The following is a 13,961-nucleotide window of genomic DNA, read 5'->3' as shown; positions in this document are numbered from 1 at the left end:
TGGCATCCACGAGGGTTTTGCCCCATAGGGTACCGTCCAGAATGTTGGGTCTGGGGTTCCTTGGTTTGGGCTGCCAGGAGATGGAGTTCCGCTAGGCAGTGGTCATGGACAGGTTCAAATGGCTGTGAGTACTATGGGACTTAACATCTGAGGTCATCAGTCCCCTAGAACTTAGAACTATTTAAATCTAACAACCTAAGGGTGACACACACATCCATGCCCGCGGCAGGATTCGAACCTGCGACCGTAGCTGTCTCGCGGTTCCAGACTGAAGCGCCTAGAACCGCTCGGCCACTCGGGCCGGCGGTCATGGACAGGGATGTACCTGTAGGTGCTCAGGAACATTGTGAGTACCTTCAACGTTTGTTCCTTAAATATGTACACCATCTGCCCCGCTTCAACATATGAGGAGGAATAAAATGGAGAACTGCTTAGGTGTTTGATGTAATTAGAAGAGCAGAACTGTTCAAAGGCAGTAGCTGTGAACTCAAGTCCATTGTCAGTAATGATGGCGATGGGGAAGCTCTTCAATGGCAAGAATATAGAGAATGGCTTCAATGTGGCAGCTCTGTTGGTGGACGCCATACTGACCAGTTCGGGGTATTTGGAATAAGCGTCCGCCACAATAACCCACAATGAGGCGAGCAATAGGCCAGCAAAATCTAGAAGAATGTGATCCGAGGGGCGACAGGTCATAGGCCAGCCTGATGGCAGCAAAAGCAGAACAGTAACGCAACCTATCCTCCATATTGCCTTGACCAATAGACAAGTCGTGTGGCAAGGGCTTTCATCCGTGACATACCATAGCGCCCACGATGGAGGAGTTCCAAGTGCATAGGATAGTCAGGATAACGACACATCCAGCAGGAGCACAATGGAGACGATGGACAAACAATCAGACAGGCCAAGAGCTCGACAATTTCGAGAATTTATGGGCCAATCTGTAACACTACGCTACCGCGCACGATACTTTTTAAACCCTGTACTATGGTAAGTTGACGGGCTTCACCTTAAGAGAAAGGATTTTTGGTATATATGTTGACCGCGTGTATCTGAATAGAGGCAAAATCAGACTTCCACCCACTCAGTAACAACAATGATACGTCAAGCAAGTCTGAAGTGCAACTACACGTTAGGACGGACAAGAAACGACACAGCAGATGCTACCAAATTGTTAATAATACGGTCGCCAGCCTAATTAGGCATTAACTGAGTTTCTTCCCAGTACAAGTTGATGTACGTTCATACAAAACCGCCGGCCGCGGTGGTCTCGCGGTCCTAGGCGCGCAGTCCGGAACCGTGCGACTGCTACGGTCGCAGGTTCAAATCCTAACTCGGGCATGGATCTGTGTGATGTCCTTAGGTTAGTTAGGTTTAAGTAGTTCTAAGTTCTAGGGGACTGATGACCACAGCAGTTGAGTCCCATAGTGCTCAGAGCCATTTGAACCATTTTTGATCATACAAAACCTCACGTAATAACACTGCATAATATGGTAAATTTTGGAACCAGAAAAATCTATTGAACTAATAGTTTCACTTTCTGTACTAATATGAACAAGCCATAAATACACAACAATACACTATAATGCTTACTTCAAACTTCGTACTGTCTATTGATCTGATTAAAATCGGGCATAGGTTACCCTAGAAATAGCACTTTCGAAACACACATGCAATGTCAATTTTGAAAAAGGTAAAACACTAATAAATTTTGGTTTTATATTGACTTTAACTTTGCTGGTCAAATCAGTTCAGTACACTTCAGAATTTAAACGAATATAAAAGAAAAAAAGGGGGGGGGGGCCGTGAAACTGTTATGATCACCGTACTGAAATTTTTGATTATCGTAATCGGTAATCACTCAAGATTTCCAATATATGAGTTACAACTCATTAATTTTGTCTCAAATTAATTAAACTTTATTACGAAACCAATTTCAACATTATCTTCCAACTTTGTCAGACCTATATTATTTATCTATATATTCATTAACAACAAAGCTCTTTAAATTTCATTCTAACATAGATAGGTCTGCAGGTAATTATTATTAACATAAACTTTAAATCTTCATCTCGGGACACTCGGATTGCACAACATATGGAAAGAACCCCGTCTAGGTTAGTGATTAGGATAATAAAATGATAGGAAAGTTCTGGTAAAAGTTTAGTTGTTATTGAACAGTAAGGAACAAACATAACACTGGTCCACACGAATACAGTACTAATAGTTTCAACCTGTTCGTATCGATGTGGCGGTTGGCGGGCGGCTAGATGGTGTGGCGCAGAGCACACATACAATCACAGCTATGGCTCTTGATGTATCGGCACTTTACTTCTTCATAGCGTCGCCATATTTTTCCATTTAGTGCCTATGGAATTTCGCCATGCTGTATAGTCGTCGGAAACGGCACATCCGAGTCTCAACGAAATCACGTTTTCCAGGAGAGCCTCCTCGATCCAGAACGTGTTGCTCAGATCCAAGCCCAACTCCGACTACTACTGCTGAGCCCGTTATGCCGTGCCGCGCCCGTGTGCGTTTTCCCGCGCTCGCCTGCCATCCACCTTTTACCGCTCCCCTACAGACAGGGTATTCACCAAGGTTTTGCACTCCACATATCCTAATACATTGCCTACGTATGGACCAGGCGCACAATTACAACTTTAACATCTTACAACAGTTTCAACATTTCTTACATTTCCATTTTGTTATAATATTGCTTGCAATTTGACATAAACATTAATATGCACCTCGAAAATTGTTTACAGTTCCTTTAACATAATGGCATGAAACAAAAAATAAATGAAATCAGAACTTCGATTATACTAATTTATCGAAAAACAGAAGCAAAAATTATTATATGTACAATAGTATAACGTTGTTGTTGTTATGCCCCTGTTTCCAGTAAATTTCACTAAGTGCAAATTTGATGGGAACACTAATTTTTATATTTATACAGTGGTTCTGAATCTTTATATGAATGTCCCAAAAAATTTTATACCACAAACTTCCTTTCACTCACATTATATAGGTCTACACTTTTTTAACATATCAAGAACATTTACTTATCATTTACTTAAGTGCCTTTGGCACAGTCCAACCTCCTATCACAACATTATTTAAATAGCAAATTACTCATTTTTACTAAATTTCTCAAAGAAATAATTTCAAAATCTGGAACACAAACACTTAACTACAAAAGCAAATACAAATACCTACATACACTATAAGACAATTTGTTGCCACTTGCATTGAATGGCAGTCCATTTCCTTACTTACTAATAAACACACAATAATATTCAGAAAATTTACAACACATATTTGCTGCCTATTATTCGGATTTGGGCAGTCCATTTCGCATCATTTTACCACATCACCTGTATCACACTTACAATTCTCCATTGACTATTTAGCTGCCCTCATTGGCGTTTGGCAGTCCTTTATATTATGACTCATATACTGTCCACTTTGATTTTTGACAGTCCCACCTTTTATTTGGCTTGCAGCATTTACCCTTTCTTTTCAGCCCCTTTCTCCATACATCTTTACATTTACAGTTCATTTGGTAATCTGAAACTTACATAAGTACACTAGCACACTAATATTGGTGCACATATATTTACAAAGATTAGTTACATTTGGAATAAATTAGTTTCAGCATAAGATACATCACATTTACGGCAAATTGCTCTCTGAGTGTACTTAGGTCACTCACTCCTAGGAACATACAGTTTCAGGTCCACAACATCTCTTACACCTAAAGGTCTTTTGGATTTTGGGTAGATCAGGTAGTAAGCATTATTGTGTGGAATGTTCTGTATTATATAAGGTCCATTATAAATATATTTAAATTTGGAAATTTCATGGTTCAGTTCACTAGACTTTTCGTGGGTTTTTAAAAGAACATAATCCACAATTTTAAATTTTGAAACTTTCAGGTTTTTATCGTGTCTTTTAGATCTAGATTCAGCTATCTGCTTTGCCCTTTTTCTGACTAATCCTTTTTTTTTTTACTCAACCCCAAGCTTGTACAAGGTGGAAACTCTAGTTTTTCCTCAATTAAACTTTTACTTCTGCTGCCTAACAAAATTTCTTCCGGTGGGAACCCAGTAGTTTCATGATGTAATGTGTTCATGACATTCTCAAAATCCGATAAAAATCCATCCCAGGCTCTACATCATGCCCCTTCCTTTTTTTTTTTTTTTTTTTTTTTCCACAACGCACCTTGGTCGACTGTGACATCGTCCCAAGATACGTTCCTGACCTGTGAACCATTTATATCTGGCGGCTTTTTCGGTTTCTGGAGTTCAAAGTCATTACTTACTTGAACTCTTTGCAAAATAAACATTGAGTCGTCCGGCGGCTCTTTCTTTCTTTGTTCAGTCTCAACATCTGCGTTTTGTTTTGAAACTTCGTCATCAATAGGTACAATATCGCAATTAGCTGTACCCCCATTATTTTCACTAGTACCGAAATATTCGTCATCTGAACACTCGTCAGAATCCGACCATTCTGGCTCGCTTTCAGGTTCTAACATAAAAGCTTTTCTGAGAAAGGCACTAAGTTCTTCCTCTGCATTTTGGTTAGGCTTTGATTTTAAGTCATTATCTTCTTTTGACAAAACGGCCTCATTATCAGCTTTACTCACATCCACTGTTGCTTCATATTCAGTGTAATCCTCGTGGACTTCAATTACCTTCATGTAATTACCTGCCTCTTCCTCATGGTGCCTTTCGGTTGCAGCTTGTTCTGTTGGCGGATCATTAACAGAAGTTACTTCCTCGTCAATGCTTAGGATTTCATCCTCCAATTCCTTCCTATCTTTAATCATTGTCCTGTCGGCAGCACGCGTGCTTTGCGCGGCGCTATTTACTCTCTCCTCTTTAATTTCGGACCATGTCACCTTATCGACGTCCCTACTATCTCCTTTTCCACTAACTAACTTCCTTGCCTCATACTCCTTCTTAAAATCCTCCCACTCACATTGCTTTAGGCCCTTGTACAGATCAGTTACTTCCGCTAATTCATTCTCGCAATTTACTTCATTGCTAACACTGCTAACCTCACCTCTCTTTGTATCCATAGTTTCGCCTATTATTTCCTTCGCCCCTGAATTACCACTCGTAATGTATTCACCAGCTCTTACGGCAATGTTCGTACCTAATGCTGCCGCATTGCTAGCGGCTTCTCTCTGAACAGCTGTTCCGCTAGGCTGGGCCGTTGCCCTCTGATGCTCCACTCGCCTGTTAACAAGTATTGCTCTGCGCGGCGAAGATGACTCATCCGCACTTACACCTGACGCTTGTTTCACAACAACACGTTGTGTCGTTCCACGCCTGTCTCTAACCTGTCTCATAATTTTACTGTCAGTCCGGTAACATTTCTTAAATCGGTGCCGGTATGTACTGTCCGCTTCCGTTTGGCCCGCAACGTTCGCGGAAATCAGTTTCACGCGTCGTTATTATTTTTCGCTGTGTACTCTCTACCGCGACCTGAATAACTTCCTCTTCCTCTTCCTCTGCCTCTACCTCTTTGTATCATATTGACGTGAAACCCATCGCCGTCATTTCTATCGTCGTGATTACGGTTGTTTCTGTTTCCAAAATTTTGATAATTGGCATGACTTTCACGCCAGGGGTCTTCGTCTTCGACCCTTCCAAGAAATGCTTGGAAGTTGCGATGATTGCTTCCCACGTATCTCTTTGAATCTTCTGGAAGCTTTTTATATAGCTCCCATACGATTTCTGAGTTGGATCTTCTCCCTCTTAAATGTGTCAACTTTCGGTACCAATATTCGCAGAAATCTTTCAAAGAATTCCTGCCCCTGTTATCATGAAGTTTGGCCATGATTAACTTACGCCACAATTGATCCTGTTTTTGTTTGGACCAATATTCTTCCGTAAATTTTTGCTTAAATTCTTCGAACGTCATTCGTTCGGTATTTAAATTAATTCCCCAGCGCCTTAGCAGGTGATGCTAAGCGCTTAGCATCACCTGCTAAGGCGCTAATTACTATGTTTATCTTTTCCTGACCAGACAAGTGTTCAGGAAACATTCTCTCGCAATTTTTGAGAAATATAACGGATGTCATCCGTTATGTTTCTTGGCGGGATCGAAGCGTTCCTCACCTTCTAACAGCTTCGTAAGTGGTGTGCCATTACAGACAACACCAGGTCAATCTTTAATTTTACTCTCGATCGAAAATTTTGCCTTGAATTTTCGAAGAATTTTGTTCACATTTTTGTACACATCCGGTAAATTTCTCACCCAAATCTCTTTCAGTGTCTGAAACTGCCTTTTTCAACTGTGAGATTCCGTGTTGACATTTGTTTACGATCTCAGTTTTAAGACCGAAAACTTTTTCGTCTACTTTTGTTTCAACCAGAGGCTCTACTTTCTCTTGGATGTTGAGAATTCCAACATTAAACCTACTGTTAATGTTGTCAATTTCCCCCTGCATAGTATCCATATTTTTATTAATTGTGTCAATTTCAAATTTCATAGTATTTACTACATAGCTTAAACTACCCACTTTCCTGTTCTACCTGTTCTATTTGTTTACTAATTTTAATTCCTTGTTCTTCTACCTGTGTTTTAAGTTGATCATTCTGTGTTTTGAGCTGATGGCTCTGTGTTTCAAGCTACTCGGCAACGTGTATTTGAAGCTGATCATTCTGTGTTTTGAGCTGCTCGTCAACGTGTGTTTTAAGCTGACTAACCTGATTACCGACTTGTTTTTGAAGCTGATCATTCTGTCCTGCAATTTGTTTAGTTAATTGTTCAAATAAATCGTTCATGCTTAAAATTTTCACACTGTTTTGTTCTACGGAATCGGTGTGTTCCGATCCTACTTCAAAAGTTTCTTTCGGTCCTTTCTTTATCTGTGGAGAATCAAACATGTCAGTGGATTCATTCACATACCCACTATCATCTACAAAGTCACTCTCTACTTCCTGTTTTATTCCTTGCTGTATTCGAGACGATCTCGACATTTCAATCTGTTCGTTAACGTGTTCGTGGTATTGTATGTACGCCAATTGTCTTCCGCTAACGCCATCTGTTATCTGGCCGCGTAAACTCCTGTTATTGCCATGCGCATCTTCCATTACGCTCGGCACATCTACCGTGTCTATTTTCCTGTCCATCCTGAATGCAAATTACATCACACTACCGTACTTGACGTTCACTGCTATTTACTTTACTAAATATTATTGCAATTCGTGCCTCTGAACATCCACTGTTCGGTATTCACATTAATTTGTGACCGACAACAACTGGATGTCCTGTCACCAGGAAGCCACTTGTAACACTACGCTACCGCGCACGATACTTTTTAAGGCCTGTACTATGGTAAGTTGACGGGCTTCACCTTAAGAGAAAGGATTTTTGGTATATATGTTGACCGCGTGTACCTGAATGGAGGCAAAATCAGACTTCCACCCACTCAGTAACAACAATGATACGTCAAGCAAGTCTGAAGTGCAACTACACGTTAGGACGGACAAGAAACGACACAGCAGATGCTACCAAATTGTTAATAATACGGTCGCCAGCCTAATTAGGCATTAACTGAGTTTCTTCCCAGTACAAGTTGATGTACGTTCATAAAAAACCTCACGTAATAACACTGCATAGTATGGTAAATTTTGGAACCAGAAAAATCTATTGAACTAATAGTTTCACTTTCTGTACTAATATGAACAAGCCACAAATACACAACAATACACTATAATGCTTACTACAAACTTCGTACTGTCTATTGATCTGATTAAAATCGGGCATAGGTTACCCTAGAAATAGCACTTTCGAAACACACATACAATGTCAATTTTGAAAAAGGTAAAACACTAATAAATTTTGGTTTTATATTGACTTTAACTTTGCTGGTCAAATCAGTTCAGTACACTTCAGAATTTAAGCGAATAGAAAAGAAAAAAAAGGGGGGGGGGACCCTGAAACTGTTATGATAACTGTACTGAAATTTTAGATTATCGTAATCGTTAATCACTCAAGATTGGCAATATATGAGTTACAACTCTTTTTGTCTTCTTTCTTGCTCATTTAACTACCATTAACTTTGTCTCGAATTAATTAAACTTTATTACGAAACCAATTTCAACATTATCTTCCAACTATGTCAGACCTATATTATTTATCTATATATTCATTAACAACAAAGCTCTTTAAATTTCATTCTAACATAGATAGGTCTGCAGGTAATTATTATTAACATAAACTTTAAATCTTCATCTCGGGACACTCGGATTGCACAACAAGTGGAAAGGACCCTGTCTAGGTTAGTGATTAGGATAATTTAATGATAGGACTGTTCTGGTAAAAGTTTAGTTGTTATTGAACAGTAAGGAACAAACATAATACTGGTCCACACGAATACAGTACTAATAGTTTCAACCTGTTCGTATCGATGTGGCGGTTGGCGGGCGGCGAGATGGCGAGGCGCAGAGCACACATACAATCACAGCTATGGCTCTTGATGTACTGGCACTTTACTTCTTCATAGCGTCGCAATATTTTTCCATATAGTGCCTATGGAATTTTTCCATGCTGTATAGTCGTCGGAAACGGCACATCCGAGGCTCAACGAAATCACGTTTTCCAGGAGAGCCTCCTCGATCCAGAACGTGTTGCTCAGATCCAAGCCCAACTCCGACTACTACTGCTGAGCCCGTTATGCCGTGCCGCGCCCGTGTGCGTTTTCCCGCGCTCGCCTGCCATGCACCTTTTACCGCTCCACTACAGACAGGGTATTCACCAAGGTTTTGCACTCCACATATCCTAATACATTGCCTACGTATGGACCAGGCGCACAATTACACTTTAACATCTTACAACAGTTTCAACATTTCTTACATTTCCATTTTGTTATAATATTGCTTGCAATTTGACATAAACATTAATATGCACCTCGAAAATTGTTTACAGTTCTTTTAACATAATGGCATGAAACAAAAAATAAATGAAATCAGAATTTCGATTATACTAATTTATCGAAAAACAGAAGCAAAAATTATTATATGTACAATAGTATAACGTTGTTGTTGTTACAAACCCCCCCCCCTCCCCCATCGAGTACATAATGTATGACATGCTGCAAGAGAGAGTCACGGAGCATCTCCACCGCAAACTGAGTAGCGGTAATAGGAAACTCATCCAAGGGGCATTGTCATTCCACGTCAATGTTAAAAGAAGAGAGCTCTAGTTCGTCAAATGTCTGGTCTCATCCTGAAGGTAAAAGTGAAAGGGTGTCTACTTTTGCATATTGTGCAATAGGTTTGTACTTGATGGTGTAATTGTAGGAGCTGAGGAAAGAAGCCCAACACTGGAGCCTTTGGGTCGACCGCTGGCCCAAAGAGTGCAACTAACGGTTTATGGTCTGTAACGAGACTAAACCAGGTACTAAACAGGTAACATGAATTTTCTTCGTGGCAAAGATGATTGCCAGCCCCTCTTTCTCAATCGAGGAGTAACTTCCATAGGCAGATAGTATTTTTGAGACATAGACGATGGGTTGCTCCATACCATCAACTTTACAGTGTGCCAGCACTGCACGAGTGCCATAGGGAGGAGCGTCCGCAGCCAAGACACAAAGACCACCAAGCTCCTGGCAGGGGACTGTGTCAGAGACAACCTGAACTTCGTCTGTGACGGACAACCCAAACAATGAGAAAGCACCAGTCCGAAAATGTTGCCAGCTGAATGACTGTGGACAACATAGAGCGTTAGCGGCCGCTTAATCATCTTGTATGATGTTGTAGTGGTGAACTAACCTCTGAGGGGAATACAGATTTCACCACATACAAGCAATTTGCGAGAGGGCGGGGCGAACGCTAGGTAACCCACATGAGCTAATGTCGGGAGTTTGATCAGGAAAACCACCGCTCCCATGTCAGCCGGGAAACAAACGTCCGGACGAGCAATTGTGAGATCAATAATCAACTTGGGGGCGCCAGTATATCCCTGGGGAACGATGGTTTGAAGTTCATGCACTGTCTCATGATGCAATACAGGTCGGGAATGCACATCCTTGCTACAATGGGTGCAATGCACCAAACGGTCAGGGTGGGCTGGCCATTGGTGAGTCACAAAATAGTCAGGCCGAGAAGGAAAAGTCCACTGTTTGCACCGATGTGCCTGGACTGTGAGCTGAGAGGTCACTAACATATCCGAAAGTGATGAATCATGACACTGCCGTCATGAAAAAGGCCAGCGAGAATTACATCCCCATGGTGGTGATAGAACCGCAGTGATCTGGGTGCGCGCTATAATACTTTCATTTGCTGCCTGCGTGATCTCGAAAGAGTGCGCGGTTTTCAGCATGTCGTCCAAGGAAGAATTATCGAGCTTGAGTGCTGCCGTGCGATCGTCTGGATCGGGAGCCAACTGGACCCCTAAGTCACGGATCAAGGAATCGGCTTATGAGGATTTGCGTGACTTGTTTTCACATGTAAAATCACAAAGACGACTCAGACCGTACAAATCCATCACCCACGAGCTTGCTTGTGGTACTAATCAAATTCGAGGCGCGATGACACCACGTGGAACCGTTGTGAATAATAAACCGATAGCAATAAAAACATTTCCTCGAAAGTGAGTGCAATCGTTTTGGAGAGGGGAACCAGCTTCTTAAGTAAGGACAATGTCTCCGAGGGAAGCTTAAGAAAGGAAGAGCGACAGTTATTGTGTGTCATCAGAAACCCAAAAAGCGGTGAAGTGCTGTTTCAGCCGCTGCAAATACGTGTTCCAATCCTCCTTGGTATTGTTAAATGGTAGCAATACAGGTGAGCGGGACTTCATCTGGGAGGTGACCACAGTCAGGACGGGTTATGAATCTTGTACCCGTAATCGGTCCAAAAGCAGCTGAATTTCCTGACACAAGAGGACCACTTGCTGCTTGAATTGCTGATCGAACTGCTGTTGGAATTGCTGCTGCAATAACATGTGTTGCTATTGATGTTGTTCCACGAGCTGTGCAAGTTTCGCATCCATAATGCACCGTGAACCTTCTATCCCATTGTCATTTCTTGTAACCTGAATGAGACATGAGCGGGAGAGACAGGCTGACTCGCTGGGGGCGTCGACGGTGAGTTGCCAAAACCACAGAAAGATAATAGCTATGGACAACAACGAAGACACAACAACACCTATAGAGGTATAAGACAGAATGGCAAGTCCGGAGAGTTAACCAAATTGAGAGCCTAGATGTAGCAGCATCAGGAACTAAACAACGATGAGTACAATGTGCAATAGGAGAGTGCAGTTGCAAAACAAAACACTCACACAGAACTGCACCCTGCAGGAGACACAATGGCTGATGGGGGGAGGGGGGAGGACCTGGACTGATGAGGGGAAAAAAGGGGGAAGAGGAAAAGAAAAACTGGGGAAGCCAAAGGAGGGAGAGGACACAGAAAAAGGAGGGCACGGTGGATGCAAGAAGGAGTGGGGAAGGCATTGGAGGGGAAAGAAAAAGGACTTGTGGGAGAGAAAGGAGTGAAAGAGAGGGTAGGCAGGGAAAAAGAAACAGGATGGGAGGGTGGGAGAGGGGGTATGGGAAAAGGAGGGGGGAGGGGGAGGTGAGGATCAAAGTTGATAGGAGGGATAAAGGGAGGCAGAGAAGGCATCAACAGGGAGGAGGAAATGGCGGAAGCCACCTTGGGAAAGGAGATGAAGGGTGTAGAGGTGGAGGATAGGGGGGACACACGGTGAAAGTGCACCAGCAGGTGGGGGTTGGAGAGGAGAGGAGCAACCAGGGGATGGGGGGATCAAATCAGCAGGAGCTGTAGAGGATTCGGATATTTTCGACGAAAAGGAGCAGATGGGGGGGAAGGAATCACATCATAGAGGATCTTTGTGCGGGACAAGAGGCGTATACAGAAGGTGAGGTGGAGTGCATGGCGCTTGAGGATCTGGAGGGACTTATAGAATTTGGGAGCAGGGGTGGATATCCAGGCGAGACTGGCATAACAGAGGATGGGATGGCTTAAGGAACTGTAGGTGTGAAGGATGGTAGAGGGGTTCAACCCATCTCTTCAACAGAGAGGAGTTAGAGTAGGCAGAGGCAGTTGTGGGCTTTGGATTGGATAGAGCAGAGATGAGGAATTAAGGTGAGGTGAAGGTCAATTGTGATTACAAGGTTGGTGAGGGCGGGGGAGAGGCGTACACTATGGGTGCAGATGGTAAGGGAAAAGTCAAAGAGCTGAGAGGAGCGATTGGTGCAACCTACAATGATTGCCTAGGACTTGGAAGGATTGATTCTGAGGAGCCACTGGTTACATCACGTGGCAAAAAGGTCAAGATGATTCTGGAGAAGGCGTTGGGACCATTGAAGAGTACGAGCGAGGGCAAGGAAGGCGGTGCCATAGGCATACTGCAGGAGGTGCACCCGAGAGGTGGGGAGGAGGGGGTTTGGGGCATATCGGCTGTGTACAGAAGGTAGAGGAGAGGGGAGGGGACAGAGCCCTACATTTGAGCCCTTGCGCTGCCGGTTTAATATGCCACGGTGAGTGCCAGTAGACTGGCGTGACAGCAGCGCTCGCTGGTTGTAGTGGCGCCACCTACCGGCTGTCGTCGACATCCATTCCTTCTGGCAGGCCGTCCAAATTGTCGGATCGGGATATCATAGGAAATAAGGTGTGGTTGGAGTGTGTCATGTTCCTGTTTCGAAAAAGAAGATTCAAAACCGCGCCGAAGTAAAGTTATGAGCATTGTCGGTAACCAATACACTGCAAGGCCCAAATGTTCCAAAGATGTTTTCTGAGATCTTGATGGTTATCTGTGTAGTTGTGCCCCAAGTCGGGATAAACCAGCGAAAGTGTATAAACGCATCTGTGTACACCACCACATGACTCACCATCCGAATGCAGGAAGGGCCCCCTGGTGAACGACATATAACTTTTCGATAGAATAATTTTCACTTCTGGTGCCAGCAATCACTGGGGCGCCTCAGAGAGAGGTTCACTAGTCACACGCATTTTGCATGCACCAACCATACTCTGCATTTCCTCATCCAGACCCTTCCATGCTAAGCTTTCTCTTCACCTCGACTGGGTTTTGAACACAGATTAAATGACCCCCTACTGGTGTTTCATGGTAATATTTAAAGGCGCTAGGTATTAGTTCCCTGGGGAACACTGTCCAGTTTCCCCCTTTCGATTTAGCAGAACAATACAACAAGTCCCCATTTAAGAAATGGGGCTTTACTTCCTCACCCTGCCGAGTCCTATCCTCAGTGCCCCTCTGCTCAGGGTCGGCGCCCTGCCGCCCTCCCAGGTCACGAGACAGTTCCAGGCATTCTGATAGTATAACGCTGCACTCGGACAGTATACGACTGACTATGATGCCCTTGGGCCTGCCCTATCCTGCATCTCCCCTGATGAGATAATCCTCATCCCCAAACATACTGCTTAATCAGTCAGCAACTACATTCTCTGAAGGACAGATATGAATTACCGAGCTATCCGTCGCGACCAGGATCCAGTTCAAGGCCTGGTAATCACTTTCCAGCAAACAGCGCTGGAGTTCGAGGTCCATACAAAATTTTCTGGTGGCACACAGTACTGCTAGTGATTCCAGTTCATATCCTGAATACTTCATTTCGAGGTCTGTAAGCTGCCTCGAGGCATAGGCGATGGTGCGCCGGCCTCCGATGCTTTCCTGCAGAAACACAGTGGCCACCCCAAATGCAGAAGCGTCAGTCTGGATGATAAATTCCTTTCTGAAGTCCGGCATCGATAGGGCGCGCACAAATGCCGTCTTCACTCACTTCGAACGCCGAGAGCTGTAATGGTCTCCAATCAAAGTTTTTCCTATTTCTCCAAATTTTGGGCAAAATTAGGCATGAATTTACAGAAATAATTCGTACGGGCTACCTCCTTGACGTTCCTTGGGGCCCGATACGAATGGTGAGTCTTAGTGCGCTCCTTTCTACGGACACTCATTTCTTCGAA

Source organism: Schistocerca serialis, chromosome 5, assembly GCF_023864345.2.
Source record: "Schistocerca serialis cubense isolate TAMUIC-IGC-003099 chromosome 5, iqSchSeri2.2, whole genome shotgun sequence".
Lineage (NCBI taxonomy): Eukaryota > Metazoa > Arthropoda > Insecta > Orthoptera > Acrididae > Schistocerca > Schistocerca serialis.
The sequence above is the reverse complement of the archived record's forward strand: the minus strand, read 5'-3'. Positions refer to the sequence as shown.